Source organism: Gossypium hirsutum, chromosome D11, assembly GCF_007990345.1.
Source record: "Gossypium hirsutum isolate 1008001.06 chromosome D11, Gossypium_hirsutum_v2.1, whole genome shotgun sequence".
NCBI classification, from domain to species: domain Eukaryota; kingdom Viridiplantae; phylum Streptophyta; class Magnoliopsida; order Malvales; family Malvaceae; genus Gossypium; species Gossypium hirsutum.
This window is the reverse complement of record NC_053447.1, coordinates 51693556-51701943: the sequence shown is the minus strand read 5'-3', so window position 1 is coordinate 51701943 and position 8388 is coordinate 51693556.

Below are 8388 nucleotides of genomic sequence, written 5' to 3'. Positions count from 1 at the left end.
GTACAATTTTTGGTGATTTTCCAAAGTTAGAACAGGGGATCCCGAAATCAATCCAGCCCTGTTTCAGTAAAATTCAGATATCTCCAAAAATACAACTCTTTTGCTTATTCTATTTATTTCATATGAAAATAGACACATTCAGCTTCAATTTCATATATTATTCAGCTTCCCATTCATTTTCCACCATTTATGGTGATTTTTCAAAGTTACCCATCTGCTGTTGTTCAACACAGTTTATAACTAAATCGTTCTTTTTTTCGTTTTTGATATTTTCTCCCATCTCATACATGGATCGATTTAGTATCCAACTCAATATTTGCCCCATAAAAATTTCCACCATATGGCAATATTCACCTTCCACACTTTTTCGTTGAGCACTCGGAATGTTAACCGTTATTGGTGGATCTCGCACTTAGCACCACCACTTAATCGGGGAATCAGCACTTAGCAACCCCTTGGGGGAATCAGCACATAGCAACCCCCTTTTTATTTCAGAGATACGGTGGATATCGCACTTAGCACCACCAATGAACCGGGGAATCAGCACTTAGCAACCCCTCGGGGGAATCAGCACATAGCAACCCCCTTTCACATTTCAAAGATACGGTGGATATCGCACATAGCACCACCAATGAATCGGGGAATCAGCACACAGCAACCCCTTTATGTACAACATACTTCGGCTTATTCCGAGTGTTCAACCCATAAATCATATATTGCAACTCTTTACCACCTTTCCCGATTTAACAACATTTTTAGGATATGGCCAAACATTTATTTTAATTCCAAATAAATCTCAACATATATCAATTAATGTCAAAATAATACATCAAGTCACGTGTTTACTTACCTCGGTGCAAAATATCGTAATTTTGCACTTCACTCCACTATCTTTTCTTTTCCTCGTTTGAGATAATCTACACGTCTTTCTTGATCTATAATAGCAAATTTAACTCATTTAATGTTCACATTCATTAAAATAATCCACCACCCAACTTTTTGAAAAATTACAATTTTGCCCCCAAACTTTTGCATAATTACACTTTTGTCCCCAAGCTCGGAAATTAAACTTCATCACTTATTCTTAGGTTTTATGACATGCTGAACATTTTTCCCTTCTATGGCAACATCAAATTCTCACTCTAACATACACTTATGAACAATAATTATTTTTACCGATTATGCCTATTTACCCGTTTTCGCTTAAAATCGCTTAGCAAAAGTTGTTTAACATAATTTATAGCTTCATATTCCACCATAAAACAGCAAAATAAACACATTTCACCTATGGGTATTTTTCCAAATATGAGCCCTAACACGAATTATTGCTAGAATAAGCTAAACCGAGTTACGAGGATTCCAAAAATGCGAAGAACATTAAAAACGGGGCTAGGATGCACTTACTATGAGCTTGAGAAAGCAAAGAAACCTTAGCTATGGCTTCCTTCAAATTTCGGCAGCAACTAATGAGGAAGATGATGATTTTTGTCATCTTTTTCCCATTTTATTTTTTTTTATTACCAAATGACTAATATGCCCCCACTTAAAAAAAATCTATTTCTCTCATTTCTTATGTCTATTTTTGTCCATAAACTAACTAATGGTCTAATTACCACATAAAGACCTCCAATTTAAAATTTCATATCAATTAGATACTTCTACATATAGAACTCAACTTTTGCACTATTTACAATTTAGTCCTTTTGACTAAATTGAGTGCCCAAACGTCGAAATTTTCGAACGAAATTTTTACGAAAATTTTTCGTGAAATTGTAGACCATAAAAATATAATAATAACCATATTTTCCCTCGTCGGATTTGTGGTCCCGAAACCACTATTCCGACTAGGCCCAAAATCGGGCTGTTACAAATTCGGCCAGCCACTTTAATGCATTCCAGCATCTCATTGAATGGCCGACTCTTGCATGCCCAACAGCACCTTAAATACATGTCTATGCTTTACATTAAATTCGGCCAACACCTTCTTTATTGCTGCTGTTGAACATCACCTTAAATGCATGTCTCCTTTGCCATTAAGTAGTTGTTTCCAGCTGAATTAATTACCTGCAGACACAAAATAAATTCGGTCAAGACATAAATTAAACCTCATTAAATTCGGCAGCCTCCTTTAATACATAATTAACTCATGCATGAAACAAACAAGTTAATTAACATATTAATTTTGGCTGGACAATAAAAACAACAATAAATTCGTCACTTTTAAAGAACTTAAGACACATTTAATACTACTCTTTAATTCGGCTGAAACTAATAAAAAGCATTAATAAATTCAGCATATTAAATAGATGTAATAAATAAAACACAATCAATTAAACTAAAAAAATTATTAAAGATGTTCAGATTTAAACATATTAATTTACTAACACTTATTTGAGCTGAATTAAATAAATAAACTAACTTATTCAATTTATTTCAGCAAATGAAATCAGAAGAATTAAAATAAACTCAAATTGAGCAAAACGATCCCATTGAGCTGGAAACGAGCTAAACAAAGCTCAGTGAGATGAACCACACGAAAAGAAATTCAAATGAGCTAAAAATTAGCTTCATCTTGCACTTGGGGCCCTCGTGTTTAGGCCAATCTCGACGGCGTTGGGTTGTGACATTACATGATGCGATCAGGATCACATCATGAACCTACTCAACAAATGGTTGCAACTGCGACTAACTATGCTGAACTTAACCCTTCAATTTTCTCCCTTGGTAGGGAGACAATTGCTGAAAGAATCAGGGCATTGCAGGAACGTGTTCCTAGTGTTAACAAAGTAAATTCCTTTCTGTTTACCGTGCCGTAAATTTACTTATGAAACTACTTGCGCATTTCCAAGCTAACTCTATTCGTCTATTACTCATATTGTGTACAAATATTGAATGGATTAATGTCCTAATCCCTCATCTTGTAATAACATTACAGTTCATTATTGCAGCAATCTTTTTGAAACATGGGTGACTTTAATAGTAGATTTATGTCTTGGGAAGAGAACCATGTATAATGCACCTTACTCCATTTAAGTCACATATGTTTCTTTGTGCAGACTGACAGAGCAGCCATGCTTGATGAAATTGTAGATTATGTGAAGTTCCTGAGGCTCCAAGTCAAGGTATCATCAACTCTTTTACCTGTTTTTTCTCACATTTCTTTTTCATATTTCTATTTTTAAGATGATGTAATTTTTTCCTTTCCTAAAGTTTCATTTGTTGGTTTAGCTTGTTTTAGAATTTTAAAATCTAATGGTTGAAATTGGAGTGTAGAAACCCAATTTTGCCCGGCCCAAACAAATAAAACAAAAAAATCAAGTTAAAACAAAAAATAATAAAATCCAATGAAAAAAAACAGTCCATTTACAAAAAAAAACCTTAAATACCCAACTACCTAAGCCCAAGCACAAATCCCCTAAACCTAAAACAGAAAACTCTAATTCCTCTAAGCCTCCCGCCGCAGCCGCTCCTATATCTTTGCCATGTCAGCACGAACGCCGCCCAAGGTTTGCAACCTTTTCACCAAAACAGCAAGGGAGCGCCTCTCCCCACTGTTGACTCCACCGCCACCTGCAAAAAGAAAACACAAGGACAAAGACAAACACGGAAAGAAAAGTAGAAAAACAGTAAAAAAACAACAACAGTTTAAGTGTAATATATTCGGCTATAAAAGCCATGGCAACCATGTATTTATTTTTTACGGAGACAAGCAATCAAAAGATATAAAAAATTGAATACAAAAGGCGATTCTTTTTTTCGCAACAAATAAGAGTAAAATAAAAAAAGGGGATTTTTTTTTACCTGTGTCGGTTGTCGGAGACCTACCTTTGGTCAAGAAGCCTCATTGACCTTCAGTCCGCTTTTGCCACTTTTTTGACAATTTTAACCCTAAAACAGGGTTCCTAAAAAGAAAAGGGATTAAAAGGGGCCGACAACCGGTGGTCGCGACGGCTCTCATGGTCGACCTAAGGAAAATTTCAGAGAAAAAAAGGGAGAAAGCAGATTTTAAAAAAAAACCAAAGGGGAAATGAAAATTTTTGGAAAATTTTTAACTTAAATAGGGTATTGGAACGACATCATTTTGGCCTGGTTCCATAAACCCCAAAATAGTGTCATTTTGGGTATGGTCTGCCGACCCACTCGACCCCCTTAGAATTCATGCGTTTTTAAAGGGGAGTATCTAATTGCTTCTTTGGCCCTTCCGCTTTTTTGTCATTTTTCAATTTCGTCCAATTGCTTTTTTTTTCATTTTTGCCCTTTTATTTTGTTTTTGTGCAATTTGGTCCTTCGGCTACTGTGGACACATTAGGGGGAGGACACGTGTAAATTTTGGGGAAAATTTTCCTTTTGAGCCCTATATATTTTATCCTATTTTAATTTAATCCTTTTATGCCTTTTTCTTTATGATTTATACCTTTAATTTTGTTATATTTTCGATTTAGCCTTTTATTTCTTTATTTACCCATTTATTTATTTCTTTAAATGTCATTTAAATTTTGATTTAGTCCTTTATTAATTTAATTTCAACCTTTTATAAACTATTATTTATTATTTATTTTTTTATATATTTAAAAATTATATTGTTTACATTTCCTTTTATTTGTGTATTCTTTTGCCCATTTATTATTATTGTCGTTATTATTTTATTTTTATTTCATTCTTGTATTTTATTATTTCTTTTATTATTCTCACGTCATTTATATTTACCTTTGTAATTATGCATATTTCATTTTTATTTTTTATTTTGAGTTATCTTATTTATTTTAATATCTAGCATGGTATTATGATTATTATTGTTATCCTCATTGCTACCAATCAAAGTTATTATCATTATTATTATAGTTATATTATTCATGATACATTGTTATTGCTATCGCTACTATTATTTCATTTCTTATATTTTATTTATAATATTATTTGAACTCGTATAGCAACTTCGTTTTTGTTAAGCATTCCATTATACTTCCATTTTATTTTATTTTTGTTACAACCATGCCACGAACTGTGCTTAAATATACTTATTCATTTTTATACTATGCCAGAATAAGTTAAATGCACATTACTTTAAATGTTATATTCATTTTTATTCGATGCATAAAAAAGGGAGAATTTTAAAATCAAAGCAATGTTCTATATTTGGAGATTCGAGAAGTTGCGCCCTAACTTACGGGGTTCAACTTTCTCTTTGAACCTATATAACTGAACAACCCTTTTTTTTAAAACTAAAACGCGTGAGATTTAAATAGTGATTAAATAATGAGCAAGTTTATTTTCAAGGATTCGAGATGTTGTGTCCTAACTTACGGGACGTGATCTTTTTGTTTTGGTTACCTCGAGATAAGGAGGCCTTTTACACATGTTTTAATTTACTTAAGTGATTTTAATTAAAAATATCATTATGCAAGGTGGGATCGTATTTTAAATTCTCCTCACATTTTCTATTCTCGACACTATGACATCAATTAATCAATTAGGTACCAATTTTGAGCGTTATGAGGGTGTTAACCCTTCCTCGTGCGTAACCGACTCCCGAACCCATTCTCTAGATTTTGTAAACTGAAAATCATCGTTTTAGTAAAATCTAAACTTTTATTAGAATAATCAAATTACGAAATGATCCAATCACATTTAATAAAAAAGATTGATGACAACTATATTTTTCGTTTTAAAATAAAAGTCGATTTCAAAAGGTTTGGACATGGGAGTATTAGCATTTGAAGTTGCGAGCTATGGCGGTGTGTAAGTGATAGTCAGGTTGAGAGAGGAGATCAGGACTTTTGTGGGGTTTTAAGAAGCTGAAAATGAAGATTTACATTGGACACTCTTACCAATATTTTTCATTTCTATTTATGTGGGGATTAAGTAGCTTACCTTCAAAACTCAGGATTTGTATATTTTAAAATTATTTTATTGAATTAACTCTTAACTTATATTATGTTTATGCTAATTACCTTAAATTTTAAGAAGAAAGAGAAAAATAATAATGTAAATTAGTATTAAACTGAAGAAAGCAAAATTATCAAAATAGCTCATTTAACAAATATGCAAATTAATATTTAAATTTAATGTAAATATTTTTATTTGTTGAAATTTATAAATTTTTGAACAAGTTTTTAAATTTTTAATATAATTTTCGCTGATATTTTAAATTGTCTTAAAAAATATTTTATTTTTAACGGGGTTAAAAGTGCTAGGAAAATTTGTGCCGGCAAAGGGTTTGCACTTTACTGGCATTTATGGTCAACTCATTAGAAAATTTTTACCGGCACTCACCTAGGTCAACAGTCAAAAAATTGCTGGTAAAATCAATATTGACAGTATTTTTTTTTTTCACTTTTACCGGGCCTTATTACTAAAAAAAACCTTTTTTTTTAAATTTATCGAAATAGGCCACTTTTTTAATTATTTACCGGAATGGGCCATTTTTCGCGAAATCGCGTCCACGTCAGCGCGATGTCAGGGTACGCACAAGAAATCGCGTCCACGTCAGCGCGATTTGCTGACGTGGCATGAACAGTGTGTTTTTAGCTTGGAAAACTTTGAAAGGTCATAACTTTTGGCTCGGTTGTCCGATTGAGACAAATTTTTTTTTGATTTAAAATAACTTTTCGAGATCTTCGTGCTGGAAAACTACTTAGAGATGAATAGGGACTAATTTGTAAAGTATAATTTGTTAGTTACGAGTATAGGGACTAAAGTGTAATTATTTCAAAATTAGCACGAAATTTTTGTATTTAAGAATATTTGAATGTTATGGAAGGATGAAATTGAATTTGAATTTAAAAACGAAGCTTAGATTTGAAAATATGACTATTTAGGTTTTAGGGACTAAATTGAATAAAATGGAAAATTTTAGGAAACTTCTCAAAAGTGGAATGAGCTGACTTATACCTATAACAGGATGATATAAGACAATTCTGTAAAAAAATATCCGGTGTTTACTTCAAATAAATGAGGAAAATAACGATTTGAATGTTTCAAAATTCAATTTTAAACCGAAAAAATCAAAATTTAGGGGCAAAAAAGGATCTTTTTCGACGAAAACTTCGGCAAACCGAGCCAAAAGTTATTCGAAATCAAAAAAAAATTCGTCTCAATCGGACAACCGAGCCAAAAGTTATGGCCTTTCAAAGTTTTCCAAGCTAAAAACACACTGTTCATGCCACGTTAGCAAATCGCGTCCTAGAGGGAGCGATTTCCTTCCACGTCAGCAAATCGCACTGACGTGGACGCGATTTCCTGCGCGTACCCTGACATCGCGCTGACGTAGACGCGATTTTGCGAAAAATGGCCCATTCCGGTAAATAATTAAAAAACCGGCCCATTTCGATAAATTTAAAAAAAATGCTTTTTTTAGTAATAAGCCCTTTTACCGGCGCTTATAAAGGTTTTGGTAAAGTGAATTTTTTTTGTAGTGATATAGAAAACTAATACAATCCATTGTTCCTAAACACATTGGTAGGAGTCTACTGCTAAAGTGTTGGCTTCCACTTCCATTTGCAAAAGCATCCTTTGCTATGGATGTGTTGGACCAGGTGACAAATGTAAGCATCAATATATTTGCTACTAAGAGATCCTAGGTGGCACCAATATGTTGGCTTACCTCATCTCGAGTAGCTTTCGTTAATTCTAGCACCAAACGCAACCATGAAAAATTTTTCTGTTACAGGCAAACTTTAATCTAATTTCTTAATCTTTGAAATTTGACTACTTGATGACTTTTGATGATCCCTCAATTGAAGAAACCCGCCAAAAGTTGAATTTCATTACCCTAATCAGAAATCTTTGGGTCCATACGTTCAGTAAGTACACAGACCCTGAAATTTATTCTTTTAACACCCCTACTCTTTTGAAGCACTAACAACCCTAACCTCATTTCCCTAATCCCTAACATTTGATTACACGGTGACTTTTGTTGGCCCTCCACTAAAATTTTTTATTGTTTCACCTATGAGGTCATGCATTGAGTAATGGGACATGTGTTAAATAAAGTGCAGATTTTTTGAACACTACATCTTTCTCAAAGCACTCTTTTCCTATTTTCGTAAACCACAACATTTAACTCTAACCACTCAACTCTAAATTCAAACATTTGGTAAATGCTTGTTAAATAATTTTCACCCACGATCTTATAACTTGATTTTGATCCAGGTGTCGAATTCATAAAAAATAAAAGTCCTACATCTTAAAGGAAAATAAAGTTTATAGTTGGGAAATAAGTCCAATTTCACAGAGATCGGTTTGATTAATTTCGTGATTTCTTACAACTAGAGTGTTTTGTGAGTAGGTTCGTGCCCTCGACTTTTGCAAACCTGCATAAAATGAAAAGGAGGTTTAAAGTATAACATAATTAAATAATAGAATTTGAAATAAAATAAAGTAAAACAC